The sequence below is a fragment of the Aquila chrysaetos genome, chromosome 1 (assembly GCF_900496995.4).
Source record: "Aquila chrysaetos chrysaetos chromosome 1, bAquChr1.4, whole genome shotgun sequence".
NCBI lineage: Eukaryota > Metazoa > Chordata > Aves > Accipitriformes > Accipitridae > Aquila > Aquila chrysaetos.
The window spans coordinates 45,270,476-45,290,408 of NC_044004.1; positions in this window are offsets into that span (position 1 = coordinate 45,270,476).

The following is a 19,933-nucleotide window of genomic DNA, read 5'->3' on the forward strand; positions in this document are numbered from 1 at the left end:
AATTTTGTCTGAGATTCATGGAAACAAGTGTCATCCATCAGGTCTCAGGAGGTTCTCACCAGCTCCTCTAGCACGCTTATTGGAGTGTCAGGTGACTGTGAGGCTACAAATCATTTCTGATTTTGTTGTTTAGACTGATTTTTTTCCTCTTTTTTTAAAACTTGGAATAGACTTTCTTATTACTGCAGTCAAAGGACGTGACAGTATTATGAACAGCTAAAATTTACATATATACAACCCTCTAATATTTTCAGTCTAAAATCATGTAATCCCCATAACTTCTGTAGCATTATATCACGTTACAGTAAGCAAGCACCTCTCCTACAATGTTTATTTTTCCTTAGGTAATCCGCATACTTTTGAGTTTCAAACTGGGTCTGCAAGAGTGATCTAGGTATAGTCTAGATAAACATGTTCAGGCTCATTGCTATATACCTGTGTCACAAACTACATTCTTTTAAGTTTTGTTTGACTGATTTAGCTGATTGCCTAGCTCTCCTCATTAGACATAACTTCTCCTTGTAAACCTTCCACCACTGTAATAATTCTTCTGGTTATCTCTGTAGTCCCTTTAATGTTTTCTGTTTTTTCCATGGTTTCATTACTGTCTGTTTAAGGGAATTAACCTTTTAAAAGAAGAGGAAGATAATGATGAGCTTGGATTGTTTTCAGCTTTTGGAGTATGTAATTTCTAGAGACTGGATCATTTCATCCTCTTCAAAGCGTAAAAAAATAGTCTCTAAAATCACTTGGACTGAGAAGTATCATGACCCATATCCAACAGCGTGTTTATTCCTTAAAAAAAAAACCAACAACTTACCCTACTGAAAGGTAATACTTGTTTTGACAGAGGATCTTCAATCAAGAAAATGGGTGATGAGTTTTATATTTATTATTTATATTTATTAATTATATAAATCTAGAAAAAGTAATTAAAATGTGACATGGTTCATCAAACAATTTTGTTCGACTCATTTTTGTGCATAGGTTCAGCATCAGGAACATGCAATGTGGATAACACTGTATAGAAGAAAGTATAGATGGAGTTTCCAATCGATAGGATGCCATTTGCTGAACTACACAAGACAAATGTAGACATTGAGGTATTAGAAGAGGCAAGTTATGTTTCATTTAAGATTATAGTAACTGGACTGGTCATCATGACAAATTTGCTAATTTTACCCTGAATAAATTTATGTATAGATATATCAGTCTGTGAATTAAATACGCTTCTCCACTTATTGTAAGAAACACTGGGAGCACAGACTTAACAGTTACTGTGATCTAAATCATTGCTGAATGCAATTAGTATAAGAGCAATCATTGTGTAACATAGTGACTGCTGTGTAATGCTGTTCTGCTGTATGAAACTAAAATTGCCTAAAGGCAAAGATCTTCAGTGAGCTCTGTGTAGGTTAATGGCACTGAATGAAGGTAATTAAATCCTGGAAAACTCTGCCTCCATATTCAGAGCTGTTCCAATGTAGCTCTGCAGTGGTATAACTGCACCCATCAACCAAAGGCAATTTTCCCACTAGCTATGACTTGACACTTAGAGCAAATTTGATGACATTCTCTGTGCTGTGGCTACCGTACTCTTTGTATGTTAACAATGACTTTGGAGAAGAAAACTTGCTGGAGCTAAGCTGCTTGTGTAGCTGCTGGTATTCAAAACAGGATAGAAAGAAATTAGAGTATAAACATTTTCACAATATTACAAGACAGCTGTACTGGTATGCCTGATAGGCTATGGCTCTGATCTGTGGTGGTGTTATTTATCATTAGTTCCCTTCCCTGTGAAATTCTGAATTTCAAACCAAAACGAAAACTTTCTGGAATAAGAAGTAGAAAAAAATAGTTCTCTCGCAAATAAAGGAAATTCTTTGTAAAAATTATTTTGAAGTAATTTTAACTACTTTCTGTAGAAGATCTTTACATTAAATAACGTTAAATTCTAGAAAATCAGGCTCTGGTGCTTATCACTCAATCCAGGACTCTTGAGTCCCCTTGCTCACTGCTGCAGAGATAGAGACTTGGAAGCTATTTTGGAGGCACTCTGGAAAAAATACATCCCCTGCCCCAGACTCTCTGTCATAGCGTCCATGTGCAATCTTGCCTCCAGCATTCATTTCCTACCATGCTAAGGAAAAGGTTGCATATTGTATGTTTTCTGGCTAAATGGCCCTCAAGGTTACAGTCTCAGGCAGAAACCTTCATATCACTATTGACTTCTGCATTATCCTGATTGTAATCTGCATGACTAAGCCAGGAACCTGGAAGTTCTGTTTGACATTGGTGAAAAAAGGCAAAACAGAAAGTCTCAGATTCTAAAAGCTCTCCAGCCAGACCCTCAGCTTTTATAAACAGGCACTGCTGTGAAGCTGGAATATGATTTAACATTACTTTTCTTTCTTTAGGGACAACAGTCATTGAAGCCAGTATTTCAAGTAACAGCTCCTGAGGATTCAGGTCTTTATTACTTATCTTGTAATATGACATGCATAGGAAACATAATTCTACTGCTTTGGTTAAAGCAAAGAGAAAAGCCCCATTATTTTTTAAATTAAGTACTGCTACCTAAAACTGTACAGAAATAACCAAATAATGTCTGCATTTTTTAGTAGTTCAAAATGGCTTGGGATCTAAACAAACTAAAAGACAGCTACTAGCGACAGTATTTCCTGAGGGAATATAATTACAGTTTCATGTTGCTAGTTCCTCTACCTTGTCTTTTGTTTTTGGATGGCAGGAGAGGGAAAGATAATTAAAACCAAGGAGAAGAAACAACTAAAACCACAGTGACATTAACTGAAACAGCACAATAGGCATTTACGTGTCTGGAAGTAAAAAACCATTTTTGCATGTTATTGTTTCCAGCTGTAAATGTGAATTTGTAGAATTAAATGGTGTCTTTTGGGGCTGTGTAAGATGTTACTAACAATTGCTGCATTATAGCAATGATTCTATCAAGGTGTGATACAACTGGAAGTTACAAGCCATTACATAACACTGAATCTTGAGCCACCATTCAGCAGAACTTTTATACCTTCCCATACAAGCATCCTGCTCCCCTCCATATTTGCCTCCTATCATTTAAGACCTGCTCACACGTAGTAGCTTCTCAGTGATTGGATCACAGAGAATCGTTTAGTATGTCTAACAAAATGCTGTCCAGTAGCAACATACGTGGAAATAGAGTGCTATGGAGAACTGAAAATGTTAAGTTCATCCCATTAGGAAATCTTAATGCCCCATACGGTGATAACCTGTAATCTGCTTTAAATATGACCATGTGTCTTCATGAAGTCGAAATGTATCCCACGAGAAAGGATCCATGGGCACCATCCTTTGTTCTCTGTAGACCTTCTTACATCTGGAAGCTATGGGAGACTCTACTATATCAAGAGGTGCCAGCAATTTGCCTGAGGTTTCAAGAGTCTGCTGCTAGCAGGTACAAACAATCCACAGAAAAGCCCTATGGTAAGTTTGCTGTGAGATTTGAAAAGACATAGGCTAGTAATTCCCTGCAAATAACATTTGAGCCTTGCAATTACGTTCATGCCTAGAAACTTGTAACTGAAATTTGTTATTTGTTTACAGTAAACACTTACCTGAAACCACATTGTCTATATGGTTCCTGGTGTGTCAAGAGCACTGAAAACCACGTATCTCCAAACCATACTTATTTTCATATCAGTTTTATTAAATAATAAACAAATTGGTAGCATATTTTTCCTGTATTGGGAAGAAATATAACCCTGACTCCCATAAATCTAGCTGAACTATTAACCATCACAATGTCGTGGTTTAACCCCAGCCAGCAACTAAGCACCACGCAGCTGCTCGCTCATTTCTCCCCCCTCCCAGTGGGACGGGAGAGAGAATCAGGAAAAAAAAGTAAAACTTGTGGGTTGAGATAAAGACAGTTTAATAGGACAGAAAGGAAGAAAATAGTAATGATAACGATGATGATGATGATAATAATAATAATAATAATACTAAAAGAATCAGAATATACAAAACAAGTGATGCACAATGCAATTGCTCACCACTCACCAACTGATGCCCAGTTAGCCCCTGAACAGCGATCTGCCCCCCCGGGCCAACTCCCCCCAGTTTATATACTGGGCGTGATGTCACATGGTATGGAATACCCCTTTGGCCAGTTTGGGTCAGCTGCCCTGGCTGTGTCCCCTCCCAACTTCTTGTGCCCCTCCAGTCTTCTTGCTGGCTGGGCATGAGAAGCTGAGAAATCTTTTATTTACTCTAAACACTACTTAGCAACAACTGAAAACATCAGTGTGTTATCAACATTCTTCTCATACTAAATCCAAAACATAACACTATACCAGCTACTAGAAAGACAATTAACTCTATCCCAGCCAAACCAGGACACACAATTACCTCAGTTCAAGCTGTAGCACAAGTCTGGCTTGAAACTTTGTCAGCTTTAAAATTTGGCATGAAGTTGTGAACAACATACCCATTTTGGAGTGTCCACCATCCAATGGCTAGGCTGTATAGTCACGTAGCTCTCCTGTTGTCCTCCAGAAATCCTGAAGTACTTCATGATGTTGGGCATCATTTTCTTTGCTTTACTGAGAATTGAACAGACACAGAAGTCTTCAATGAAGTATTCACGCAATCAGTTTATACTATATTCTGAATAAAATTCAGAGCTCCTGAGAAAGAGAAACATTTATTGTGGAATCTGCCTTGTTTGTCTGAATGTTTCCCAGACACCAAGTTTGTTGTGAAACATATTAATTGTACAACTCTTGGTGGTTTTTCATGAAAACAACCAGATCTAGTAGTTTGACAGTACAATCAGTGTTCCGTGTCTACTCAGGTACATGAAGTGTACAATCTACTCAATTTACACTAATTATTGTGTTGTTATTAAATAATGAATTGTGTGGGTAAGTCTAGATGTACATAGATGAATTTGAATTTCACACTTTTCTTTTCCTGATAGGTAAGGCCAGTCACCTTGGGTGACTCTTCCCTCCTTTGGTCTACAGGCAGCTACTACTCCTAATGAGCTTCTGGAAACAGTTTCATTTGTATAAGCAAGAGAAGCAAAACAGATCAATTAGACTGTAAGTTTGGTACTGCAAAAATGAGAAGAAAAAGCAGTTAATCTCCTTCTGATTTTCTCTTAAATTTATTTTTCTTTAATTTCCCAGAGGAAATTGGAAGGATTTCAAGATGACAGGTGCCATACTGCAGTCTCAATTAGTTTATAGCGAAACAGTGCCAGAGCAGGGAGATACAGCTTTTCTGCGTGGCATCACATGGAATCTAGGAGCTAAATTAACCTGCCATTCTTGTCTCTAATGATCTTTTAAAAAAAATTAACACCACAATAGAATTTGAGCGTGTTCAGAAGGAATGTTCCTTTGCTTACTTATGCTTCAGTGTTAAGTCCCGCTGCATGCATTTAGAATTTAATCTCCTTTCCTTTTCAGTTACAACAAATGGCTTAATAAGATAACTGCCTTAATAAGACAATAAGAAGAGGAATGTAGATAGTGAGTAAACCTTATATCCCTTCAGATGCTGGGCACCCCGTGTTCTTGCGGCATCGGACACAGCCCAGATGGATTTTCTCTCACCAAAGCTCTCCTCTTTGGTTATTCGAGCTACTATATAATTTCTTTACAAGAAAACAACTCTATTCCTAAAGGATGTTCACGTGAGAACTTTTTGCTGCAATTTTACCTACAGGCAAGGCCATGCAGGTGGCATAACCACCAGCATGGAGTGCGAGCTGCCTGCAAGCTCCTCTGTTGCAACGAGCTGGCTGGGTTCATCCTGTGGCCAAGACATTTGTGCAGCACTGGCCTGCACCTACTCGGACTGTCAGGTGGACCACCTTGACGTACGGTGGTCTCCCAGACAGGATGTATATTAACACAGAACCTTTCTTGGTACTTCAGTGTAGGTACATTTATTATGTCGTCAGTCAGCTGGTTCACCATGGGTCTCTACGGGAAAGAATCAGAGCAATTGTTTATTAGCATTGGGCTGAAGATGCTTCTTAAGTGGAAAGAAAGTGCAGAGAAGAGGTATGTGAATTTATTTTACTTCCACCAGGAAATTCTGGACAATAGTGGAGAACTATTAATTAAGCACAGATTTCACACAACTAGTTTTATTATCCTATTTTCATCTGCAGTCATCTACTCCTAACTTAGCACTTGCTAAATAGAAATAATCGTTGTCGTTGTGTTTATCCCATAATCAATCAATACAGAAGACAGGTGATTAGGTGCGTGGATTAGTACTGTTTATTGTACACATGTATGCAGAATGACTTGTGGACTTTGTGACTTTGCTGCAGCTCCTGGCTTTTGAAGAGTCACAGCAGCACATGGAAATTGTGCAGAGAGGCCTTCTGTTTGCATTTTGCTCCTATGGTTATAGCGATCATCAGATTTTGCATATATTACAGGAAGAAGTAAGTATACATACACTGAGGTGAATATTCTCTAGAGGGTGGTCATAAGGACTTTCTTAGGAAACAGGGTGGTGACATCTCTGCAGGCAGGCTGTCAGAAGGAGATGGACAAAATCTTTTTCTTTTATGACAGAGGAATACGCTTTAAAAACCCCAGGCTAACTAGAAAGAGAAGAGTTTTGCACTTTTTGGAGGGGGAAGTTGGTCAGATTTGTTGTGTCTGTTAAATAAAATCCTGTTGAAACAACTTATCAGAGCGATTTCAGGAGTTCCTGCTGGTAGTACAATCAGCATAAAGGCGTTGCAGGTGTTTTAGTCCAAATAGAGAGAAAACATAAAATTATCTTCTTAGAGAGTGTTTTCCATAATGTTTCACACAATGTCATGCAGGTTTTATAATTGCCTAGTCATTCATTGGTTTTGCATCTTTTACCTTCTTTTTAAATGTTACAGCACAAAAATAGGGATATTTGGGAAGGTGTTGGTTTTACCATCCTCGACAGATCACGATGTTTTACTTTTCAGACTTTTCAGAGAAATTCTATTCCTAAATGTGACAATTTCTATCAAGAGGAATTGGTTTACTTTATAAAAGCCTAATGTCTTAAAAAGCAATTTTATACCTGGTGGGCATTTGCTGCTTTCACTATAAAATTGTTCTTTGAGTTCATCTGACACTTCAAATAATAACCCATTTATCAACAGCTAATACCATCAACTATTGCAACAGAAGAATTTAAGAAGTACTACCTAAGAACACAGCAAAAGTAGGCACTTTAAAAGAAAATCTCTAATGAATGCTATGAGCAGCATATTACTTTAGGCTTGCAATTTTTATGAACTAATAGCTAACAGATTTCAAGCAACCATAGAATTTGGCAAAAATTCTTTTCAGAGTTGGTAGAAGGGAAGCCTGCAACTCCAAAATAAAGCAGATTTTTAAAATGGGTGCTAGCATAACTAGGAACATGAGAGGGAGGCAGCACTGCCATATGCAACCTGAATGCTCACAGAGGAGAAAGAAGGAGACAGCAGGCTGGGTGGCTTGGGCCAAGGTTAGTGTTGCAGCACACTGATGAGTGGAAGGAGTCAGGAGAGCTTTACACCTTCCTTGCATCACAAGGAATAACTGTCACAATAACTTTTTAAAGTAAAAGGCATTTCCATGCCCACTATGACTTGCCTCAGCTTGGTCCTTGATGCTCTGCTGAGCAGTTCAGTTACACAGATGTATTGCTAACCAGGTGGATACATTTTGGTGAGGGGAATGGGAAGACAAGCTGAAGCTTTCCCCGATATTACTTGATGCTTCTCACTGGAGTACTGTAATTGGAAGAACCAATCTGAAATGTCTGTTGACTAAGAAGTTGTCGTGGTTTAACCCCAGCCAGCAACTAAGCACCACGCAGCCTCTCACTCACTCCCCCCCCCACCCAGTGGGATGGGGGAGAAAATCGGGAAAAAGAAGCAAAACCCACGGGTTGAGATAAGAACAGTTTAATAGAACAGAAAAGAAGAAACGAATAATGATAATGATAACACTAATAAAATGACAACAGCAATAATGAAAGGATTGGAATGTACAAACGATGCACAGTGCAATTGCTCACCACCCGCCGACCGGCACCCAGCTAGTCCCCGAGCGGCGATTCCCTGCCCCCACCTCCCAGTTCCTATACTAGACGGGACGTCCCATGGTATGGAATACCCTGTTGGCCAGTTTGGGTCAGCTGCCCTGTCTGTGTCCTGTGCCAACTTCTTGTGCCCCTCCAGCTTTCTCGCTGGCTGGGCATGAGAAGCTGGAAAACCCTTGACTTCAGACTAAACACTACTAGCAGCAACTGAAAACATCACTGTGTTATCAACGTTCTTCACACACTGAACTCAAAACATAGCACCCTACCAGCTACTAGGAAGACAGTTAACTCTATCCCAGCTGAAACTAGGACAGAAGTGCAAGTTGATATGAAGAAAAATTGTATCTACTGCATGAGGCTCACTATTTGGGAAACTGTTTTCTTTTTGTTTATGCTATTGTTCTTCTGTAATGAAGCAATTTTTGTAGCAAAATAGAGCTGTCTCTTCTCATACACACTTGATTGCTGTTGTGTGAACTTTCACAAATATGTTTTTAGCTGGATCTCTGATAAGGTTTTTTTCCCTCTCCACTGTCATGTAGCTTTAAGCTATTTAAGATTTTTAGTGGTAGTGACTGAGCTAGAACTTCTTCAAAAATATCCAAGGGATCTATTCATGTTATCCCTATTTGAAAGTCTGGATTACAGTGCCTAATTCTTAATAGAATATAATTACTGGACATTAAACTTCAAATGTTTTATATTAGCAGGACAATACCTCAATCTAATTCAGAGCTACCTTGATGATAAATATGAGAATCTCTTACTAAATTTCTTTTAGCCAGTTGTTGCACTGGCATCCAGTTATATTGGTTTCTACAAGACAAAGAAACTGTTAATGATGTATTTTTGTGCCTGTTTTACTCTAGAACTAGAATTATTTTGGTTCTAATGTGTTAAATTTTAAATCTGGCTAAACTAGCAGGTCTTGTTAAACAGGTATCATGAGCAGCATAGCTGTTTTTTTTATGGAGGTATCTGCATAATTGTTATCTGAAGTGAATTGGTTCAGAGAAACTGAACTGGTAAATGCATGCGGAAATAATTCTTTATCATCATTACAGTTTTTCTCTTGATGATTTGTTTTTAGCTTTCTTTAAGCATTATATCAGAAAGAATTAGAGATGGTGGGAGTTTTTTGTTTGTTTGTTTTTTAATATGTGTTGACTTAAAACTTCAACTTTTGGGATGGAATTTTGCAGGCATTTCTAGATGGATCAGACCAGGGACTGGTGTGGCTCAGAGCCTTGCATGTGGCAGTCAAAGAATATTTTATTCATACATCTATTTTTTAAAAACTAGTTTATAGACGAGTCTGTGGCCTCACGATTGAGCTCTTTTTATCACTTAGCAGGTGAAAAAAGGTGTTTCTGTAAAAGTGCTGGTTGTGTTGTCATCAATTGATACAGTTTGCCAAGACTTTGGCCTTTCCAATACCTTTGACAACAGATTTACAGACTAATTATGCATTGTGTTAATAATGTCCTTTTACAATCTGCAGTTTCTGTTCATCTGAGAGCCCATTTCTGCAGATATCATTCAGAGGGATTAATAGGGGTTTCTATTACCTTTTCATTAAAGCTGTCTTTTTATGAAGTCCACCAACTTATTTTTTTGCTAGTAATGTATTTATCATCTGATTCTTTGATCATCTTTGATGATCAGAATGATGCATGAAATTGTAGATGAAAGCATACCATTAATATAAAGGACTGCATGACACTTACATTATCTACCACATCTTAACTGATCAAAAATAATCGCCTTGTATAATCCCTTCTAAAATGACACACCTCAGCAGTCATTAGTTTACTGAATTAGAGGGGTAACTGAGTCAGACTGGTTGGTTGGTTGGGTTTTTTTTAAACTTGCTGCCTAGGTAAGCTGGTGCTTCCACTGATCTACCCAAAAGAGTAAGTCTTCTACTAGATAAAATAAACTGGATTGGAACTAGCTTCCTTCCCTGTGCTTAGAAATGGTACAGCAAGTATCTGAGGAATCATACCTTGTGTCTTGTTCTCCTGTTATTCTGGATCACCTTGTGTGCCTCCAGCCTTGCTCCAGTGTGGAATGGGGACACGACAAGAAGGGGTGTACAGACCTGGGGAGTGCTCCCAGGTATTTCAGCTCAGATGTAGTATAGCAACAGAGAGAAACAGGGAGAAAAGAAAACTTCTACAGTTATTATTCCTTTTCTTTAGGTCCTCAAGATAAAAGTGGAAGTTAACATGTGCACCCTGCTTTACCTGCCTCTGAAGTGTGCAAGTCGAGACTGGAAGCATAGCTCCAAAAAGCAAGTGGCAGCCAGCGGAACCCTCCTCAGGATGAGATCCAGCAGCTTTTTTCACAACTCCTGAATAGAGGTAAGCAAGAAACACATTCTCCTTTCGAGGCTTTTCTGTGTTTTGTTTTGCCCCTGATTACACTGGTGTCTGCAGAGTATTCACCACTTCTGAAAACTTGCCCTAATTCAGGTGTGTTAATTTAGGATCCTTAGGGCTCCTGTGATAATTAATCAATTATTCAATATTATCAGTGGCCTGCCTGTTACTTTTTTGATGCAGCAATGCTGGCCAATGGCTGCCAGAAAGTTCTTGAATGCACTCACCTAGTGATACAAGTCCTCAGACTGATCCTTTTAGCTTTGAAGGATACATGTCCCAGCTTCCAAACTCTTCTTAGAGTACATAAAAATGCTCTGAGGTGGTTTGCTTTGTATATTATTCTACTGCAATTAGTCATTTCCAGACAACCAATGAGTTCTCTACCTACTGGTGTCATTTGAACTTACCTTTAATACCACCTGACTTCAAAAGGAAAAATACATTAGTTTATTTAAGCAAAAGACTTGGGTAAAAAAAAAAGGCAGTGAGGAATAAAACAAAAAAATGCGATCTTGAAGTCTGTTTCATATGGAAGTGTTTTCCTAGCTGTCACTTTCAATCTATACAGCACATTTCAGACATAGCAGCCTAGGGATCGACTTGGCTAGCACTACTCTGACTCCAAATATTACTTCTCCCAGTTGGCCTCTGTGTCTCTGCTATACTGGATTCTAGCTGGTATAACTGAAGCTAGAAATAGCATTGTTGACATGCTTTGCTGCTATAAAAGAAGCAGAGAGGTAAGATCTTGTATTAGATCATCTGAGATGGGATCTAAGCTACATATTTATATAAAAACATTTCCTTTTTAACAAGGAGGCCTTAGTGTATTTCAGCTTTTTTGAGCTCTTCAAGAGATAGCAGGGCTAGTGCAAGCTGAACTGGGAACGCTCGTCTGAACTCATGAAAGATTCTTTAACGTGTTAATCCTCTGCTCATGTTTTCCTTCTTGCTGAGGAAAACAAGTGTATTCTAGCTGCAAATTAGACCTTCCCTTTTCAGGCAGAAAAATTTACATTGTGAAACACTTGTTTTTCTAACTGATTGCAAATTACATATCATAAAAGTTATCCACTGTGTAATAGTTTCAGTTGTATATAGCTTTTCTGACTCACTAAAGTGACTACACACCACACCTTAATCAACCATGTGTCAACATTACAAGCAAAGTACATATACTAAACTCCTTGTTTTCTGAACATTTCATGCCCTGGCAGTTGCTACACAGCCAGCCTCTGCCATCTCCACACAGACCCTTCAGATAAGCCAAGACAATTTAAGCTACTGCACAGAAAAACAGACCAATAAAACTTTCTAGGTTAAAAAGAACCATCTTAAAAGTGGTGGTGCTTTTAACCTGGATAAAGCTCACCTTTCAGCTGAGATGATTTTGATGCAAATGAACAGTGAGTTCATTTTAGGTTGCCTGGGCCAGGCATTGCTTCCTAGAGGAATACTGGGGAAACTGTGCTGCGAGGAGTCACCTGCTCCCCAACACGCGGGGGTATCATTACTACCCTGATGCTTAGTTCCTACTAAAATTGAAGGGTGTTTGTTGCCTCTGTATATCCTGAAGCTCTCAAACTAGGAACTTAGCTTTAGGCATGTATGTATTCTTACTGTGTTGACATTATTTCAACTCCGTTTGCCTTTGAACTGAGATGCTATCTAGATACTATGCTGGACTCAAGTGCACTTGGTAGTTCATTGTCTAAGTCTGATTTGAACTTAAAATTAATGGTTTCGGGGCCTCAAAAGTGACAAAATAGAGAGACACAGTAACCTTAAAATAGTAAATCAAACTACCTTATGTATGAAGGTAGGCAGGACAACAAATGCAAGTAAAAGAGACTGGATTTTTCAATTCAGTGTTTCATCCTAAATCAAGTGCTTACTACAGGGAAAGGGGAGAGCAGAGCAGGAGAATAAGCCAAATTTGTATTACAAGTATAGGTGTTAAGCAAAGTGCAAAATTTGATAATAGTAACTATAGGTAGGGAAAGCTGGATGACAGAAAAATAAATTGTGTTTAATATACTCTCCCCCCCCCCCCCTTTCTGAATAATGTAGGCAATCTGCCTCATACATGCACTAGGAAAAGAGATACAGTTTTGTTAGCATGAAAGAATTACCTGTGTACCCAGCACGCTGTCCCTTGTTGGTTACAGAGGGAAAAAAAACCATGCTCCTGCCGAGAGCCTTCCTCTTCGCTGCCCTTCTTACAGGATCCCAGGACACCCTTTAGATGTGACAGGATTTTCAGACTGCGCTCACTCATTCATTCCCCATCTGGTGAATGTCTGTGTGCATACATTCTCAATACCTACCACTAAATGAACAAATCTTTAAAGTGGCTTTATTTAAAACACTGCAATATTTCCAGAAGGATGTCAGTTTTAACCGTGCAAAATTTGCACTGGTGTGAGAGTATTTTGAAGTTTGTATTTATTGGCAGATACCATTTTTTGGAGAAGTATTTCCCTTGACTTTCTGCTTCACTTTGTAAGGTGGTATTTGGAAAATAGAGCCTCTATTTTGGGGCTTTTTTAACTTAAAAAAAGTATTAATAAATTTAAAAAAAAACCCTTAAGAGTGCATTCGTGGGGGAAATAACATTAAAAGCTCTAAACACTATCCTCTTTTACAGCTGGAGTATCTGTATCGTAATCTCTGGTCGGGAAGCAGCAGCTGGAGGGAGATAAATTGTGTTCACCAGCAGAGGGCTCCCGCAGTCTTCTGATATTACTGAACTTGGGAGCTTGAAAACCCAAAGATGTAGCTACAGAAAAATTCACGGAAGAGTTGCTCAAATCAGATTACATTCACCACACCTTAAATGTAAAACTTAAATAAATAAGTCTGATTTTACTTAAATGCTTTTTTTTTTTTAGGAAAAAAAAGAAAAATAAGGAAGATGTTGCAACTCAGCTTGATTTCTTCCTTTATAAGGCTGTTGTTAAACAGATTTAAATGCTATTATAGAAATCAACTTTGTAAACAGCACCACCACCAATGTGCAGATTAACACTACTGTGCTTGGCTTTGCCAAGGAAATTCCAGAGACTTATGACGTTCCTTCATTTTGGGGTGCTTAATATGGCTTAATCACTATTAGGGGAGGAGAAATTAATGTTTCAGATAGGAAACATATACAATATTGCATATTATATATGACTTTTTGCTGTCCTTCAAATAACCTTATGTATCATGACGGATAAATTTATATTGTGATGCAAAACAGAAGCAGCCTGGCTGTACCACCTCTTATTACACCTTATTTCTTAAAAATAAATGTGGTAAGATCTTTATATGAATGCTGTTGCACAAATAGTGTAACAGATGCTGTCTTCACTTCTGCTTTAAACAAAAGAAAGCAAGGTTATTTGTGTTTCTAACAATGGTTAAATGAACTCTGCTTTTTAGTTCTTATCATTGTAAATTACAGGTTTAGTTCAGTTACCATCTACTGTAAGCATTATCCCATGAAATTCATGCATGGAAAGTAGAAATCAGTTTAGTACAGTGCATGCAGTCAGTACTACAAGCAAAGAAAATAAGCCATTATTAGTTTATGGTGTGTTCTTTAAATAAAAGCCTGGGGGTTTTGTTATTGTTGGTGGTGGTCATAAAATTCTTAGTATAGTCATGTCTTTTATAGATGTTCATAATTAAAGGGACAGGTTGAAAGCTCTATTTCGGCAGAAACAACTGCCAAGCTGTGGAAAAGAAACCCTTTACCTTTCATGTATTTGAACAAGTGTCAATGAAATATTCTGCAGTGTTCCCACAGCTTTTTGGGGATAGCTTGATCTAGTCAACCTCTCATTTTGACAGATGTGTTCCTTTTTTTCTAGTGATACTCTCTTTAATCATTTTCACAGTAGTAATTCAACAGAATCTTTTATCAGGATCAGACCTATTGTGCCATGTAATGGACCAATAAAACTGGAGGGAATACCTTAACAGCAAAGGGTAGTTTGGTGTTGGAGCTGTATTACAACGTGAAGTTGCTTGGGTCAGAGCACATACCAGAGTCTACCTCCAATGAGATAAAATAAATTCATCTTAAAGAAAATAAACAAAACTGCATACCCAACTACCTACCTTTTTTTTTTTGCCATACTATTAGTAAGGCCCTAGCATCCTGGATGTACTGAATTAATCAGCTAGTCCTGCACTGACAGATTTCTTCATTCCACTTCATCTCTGGGAAGTGATTCCTCATTTCCTCTCCAAAAAGTCTCACACAGGTGTCCTCCACAACTTTCTAGGAGGTCTCCAATTTTAGACTGTTTCAGATCCAAGAGGGAAAACAAGTACCATAGAGTCTGCAGTCTCATTCACTGCTTTTTTTCAGCCATCTCCTCTCTTCTGTGAAAGGAATAGCACTTGAGGGCCCCTGCTGACTGCAGGTGTGATGATGTGCAAGGAGGAGACTGGTGTTACATGCCCCTGAGAACTCCTGGGAACTAACTGTAATTTGTCTGACATAAATGGCCTTGGAGCAGCTTTTCTAAAGAACGGACTCCCACAAAACCAGTAAGAGATCAACTGCGCCCTGAATGAGCTTTAGTCCCTGAATGATATTAAGGAGCAATCTCAAGTAGAGCATATTGCAATTTGGTTGTGCGGTAGGAATGAGGTTCTGAATTTCACCCGTCATGATTTGCAGTGAGGATCAGATGAGGCTATGCTATCTGAAATGTGCTCTCATACTCTAGGATATTAACTGAGAGAATGTATCATTGAGGCTTCAGAAAATTACCTTTACGACATGTGTGTTGGAACTGACGAAGTCTTAAAAAATACATAATTGTTTCGCCTGTATCGGGTCCCAGTAGTTACATAAAAATGAGTTTAATTTTCCTACGGTAAACAGCTTGCACTTTTCCCAGTTGTGCTAACACCACAAAAAAACAAAAGCAGCAGAAAGTAAAGATTTGGATTGTATTCAGGCCTCTTGCGCAGCTACTTAATCCTTAGGCCAAGAGGCCAAAATCCTTATGAATACTAAATGAACCATAATTTGGTGGAGAGCCTCATAAAGCCAAGGGAATTACTAGGAGTTAAAACAGAGTGAGACTATCGTCTTGTTCAACATAAGTAAATCTGGATGTAACGTACAAAGAGGCACTAAGATTACTTGTAGTAAGGATGGTTTTATTTATCTCCTTGCTTAGCTGTTTTTCTCTCCGTTAAAAAAAAACAACTCAGATTTATAGTTAAAATTATAATTAATGGTCTTGTGGTCTGTCATTAAGTAGATTTTGTGTCTGTGGTTTCTACTGAGTCTGAAGAGATGAACAACTGTTTGCTTATCACCAAGTTACTCTCTGGAGAAATTTTGCACCAAAAGTGCCTTTAAAATCCTTTTGTACATTATTTTGTTCACAAGGACAGTAATAAATATTTCCTGCTCAAAAATGTCCAATTAATATGGCATTCAAATGATATAGACATGAGCCTTCTCCTGCTAAGACAAAGCAAACATTTGTTTAACTGGATGCAAGAGCAGGGCCAACCTACTTTAGTCTTGAATGTCAAATCACTATTCTGATAATTTCCCAGAGGAGTATTTTTAAGCCTTATTATTAAAAGGATCATCTTAATATGACTACAAGGGCAAAATGAAGCATTCATAATTGTTCAAAAGAACTGAATTTGGATTGTGACAGTATTTCCTAATATTAGTATGTAATGAGGTAATTTCATAACTTTCAAATATTTTGCAATATTTTCTTTTCAAAAGCAAACAAGATTAATAAAAATCTGACTTGTATAGTTATACTGTATTTATAACAATGATACTAGTTGTACCCTTAATGCACAGCTCAGTTTTTTGAAATACACTGTGACCACATCTTCCTCTCTGTAGTGATATTCTTTCCAGGGAAATCAGGTTTTTGACAAAGCTTGTATCAGAATCAATAAGACTTTTTACCAAGGACATGCTTTATTATGCTTTTGTTGTTTTTTTTTTTTTACTACATATAATGAGACAAAGTTTAATAAGGAGGCTGGGAGATCATGGTAACCTTTCGAGCAGAGCAGATGTCGCTAGTATCTCTGAGCTTGCAGAGATTTAAAAACAGGTGAGTGGTAAGACTCACTGGCATATGGATAGCATCATACCATAGTATGATGACACAGGTTGACTTAATGGCACAGAATGATGCATTATGAGTGATCACAGGCAAAAATGTCATTATCAAATGGTTGGAAAGAAAATGCTTTTGCTTTAAAGAAACATTTTGAGAAGGGTAAGGGCACGTGTATCCATAATCATTTATTAGCTCTCACTTCCTAAGATTCAAAAATTTGCAATAGGCTTTCTGGCCACACATGGGATTAGCAAAGTTCAATGGTAATGTCACAAGGTCTTTGTCCCTGGCAGATACTTGAGAAGGGTCTGGCTCTGACGGGTTCCTTTGTCACTGGCACAATATGGCTAGCTAGCGTCAGTGTGAGTATGCTTCAATTTCTCTTGCTGTCTTTTTTTTCTCTTCCTGTCAAAAGTCACTTCAGCTGAATATGAATAATAACAGCAGTTCTACCTACCTTCAGTGGAAAGGCAACTTTCAACCAATTAAATATACCTACAATAAAAAATATATACTGTTGGATGAAAACCAAGCAACTTCAGGAGTCTTCATTACGTACTGCATGTAACATGCCTTAGAAAAAAAGGGGGTTTGCATTCAAAAGTATATAAAAAGACATGAAATGGAAGAACAAGAAACCTGACCTCAGAGATTATAAACCTTATATCATGGTCAAAAAGTGTTCAAAAGTTTACCTAATAGTCTTTATAGAAGTCCTCCATGCGGATCATGATTTCATACCATTATTTCAGTCATGTAGGGGGGAAAAGAGACTTGCCTAGGACCAGAGTCCTGTCACTGCCCTAAGAGAGTTCTCAGGCTTAAAAATTCTGGACTTTCAGACTGTACCAATATAATTTCTGGCTAGGAATTTTTACTGCAAATAGTAAAGGCATAACTTGGTTTTCATCCAAATAAAGGGCTGAATTCCTGTATCCAACAGTATTTATGAAGGATGTCTTTCAGGGAACCATGACATTTAATACTGTTTATCTTGTATGCTACACAGACAGATACTGGGACTACTGTGAGAAAACTATTGATTTTTCAAAAGTGCAATGATAGTTGACAGACCCCTGTGGATTACAGAAGGGTTTTTTAATCTGTTAATAATCTTTAGGTAGGGAAGTTTTCCATGCCACCTGTCCTATACTTCTCAAAGGGAGAGCTGGAGCCTATCTCAGCATGATTAGGAGCGGACACTTTTCTTCCTGCCTGTGTTCCTCTTCTTGGTCCTCGCACATCTTCAGACGGGTGGATTTATTTTTTTCCCTTTCCTCAGGCGTTCACGCTGCTGAGAAGGAAACGTTTTGTCACGAGAGCTTCCGGGCTCCGGGAAAGGCTGCAACCACCAGCAAATACAACGGCAACGCGGTTTTCCTCTCCTGCTGTGCCCCTGCCTGCTCTCCCGTGCCCACAGCCCTGCCCAGGGCTGGCTTTCCTGCGCCAGCCCCCGGGCATCTGCCTGGGACGCGATGGCCCTGCCTGCCCCACGGCAGGCAGGGACCCTGCACTGCCTGCTGTGATTACAGCTGCTCTAGGCCTAGGGGAGCCATATGCATCTCCCTCAGCCATGGCACTATGGAGAACCACAGGAGCTCCAACCTCTTCCCCACAACCTAAATAAATATACTCCTCCAGCGTCAGCCCAGGCTGAGCTCCTGCCGTCCTCAGCCCCACTGGCCTGGCTGGCTCAGGAGTGACTCAGCCACGCCGGCACTTCTTAATGGGCGTTTGTCTTTTCTCCGCTGAAAGAGGAGGGACAAAAGCCCGTTATTAACAACATTTAATCTTTGACATTGTCCTAGTTTCAGCTGGGATAGAGTTAACTGTCTTCCTAGTAGCTGGTACGGTGCTATGTTTTGAGTTCAGTATGAGAAGAATGTTGATAACACTGATGTTTTCAGTTGTTGCTAGTAGTGTTTAGTCTAAAGTCAAGGGTTTTTCAGCTTCTCATGCCCAGCCAGCGAGAAAGCTGGAGGGGCACAAGAAGTTGGCACAGGACACAGCCAGGGCAGCTGACCCAAACTGGCCAACAGGGTATTCCATACCATGGGACGTCACATCTAGTATAGGAGCTGGGAAGTGGGGGCGGGGAATCGCCACTTGGGGACTAGCTGGGTGCCGGTCGGCGGGTGGTGAGCAATTGCACTGTGCATCGTTTGTACATTCCAATCCTTTCATTATTGCTGTTGTCATTTTATTAGTGTTATCATTATCATTATTCGTTTCTTCTTTTCTGTTCTATTAAACTGTTCTTATCTCAACCCGTGGGTTTTGCTTCTTTTTCCCGATTTTCTCCCCCATCCCACTGGGTGGGGGGGCAAGTGAGTGAGCGGCTGCATGGTGCTTAGTTGCTGGCTGGGGTTAAACCACGACAGACATTTACAAAAAGTCAACTTTGGCAATGATGTGATTTTCCAGAACTGAAAAAAACGTATAAACATTTCCTCATGCGAGTCGTCGTAAGAGTTTTAACATTCATCATACACAAAGACCAGCTGTCTGAGAAGGTTTTTTCCAAACTTTTTTTGTATTAATAAAGAGGGATCACTGTACCATTGCAATCTTTCATTCTTCTAACTCCAGTGGATAGATGGATCTGCAGCTGGCATTTCCTGATTGCATTTAGCGGATGCTATCAAAACAAAACTCCTACCTTCCCCTTTATTTAGATTTTTAGTTACAGAAGGAATTGACCCATAGTAGTTTAGCTTGTCTAAGGACTTGATTAAATGTGCTATTTGAAAATTCATTTTCATGTGCTTTGTTTTCTGGGAAGTGTATATATCTATACACATACCAGGTACATATACCTGTATACATATACGAATGATAAAATGTCATTGGACATTGTGGTGAGATACATATTCCCTAGACATATTGACATACCATTGATCTTCTTAAAAGAGAAGATGACAGATTTAGGCGGCACAGGACTAAAGAAGTTCAGTAGCTGTCTTGATTTAATTCTCTATTCCCAAATTACAATTTGTTGTTCTTTGATCAGTGTAAAGAGTAGGGAGCACAGTTATTGACTTCATCCAGGAAAATGGATAGGACTCATGTAAAAGCTCCAGTGTACAGACTAATCTTTGTGCACCTCAGAAACTAAAGGAAGGCCTTAGTCAAGCCCTAGCATGATTCTGTGTGTCACATACAGTAAAAGCGAGTAGAATTTGATCTGAAAAGAATAATTACTGAATAAACAGTTATTTTATATTTTAATAACAATCCTAAGAGTAGGAGTTAAAAATGGCTGAAATTCTGAATGTATATAAAGAAAGGAAGAAACAGAAAATAAATAGCAAATAGAAACAGTAAACTGAAAAAAAAATGCTAGAAGGGATA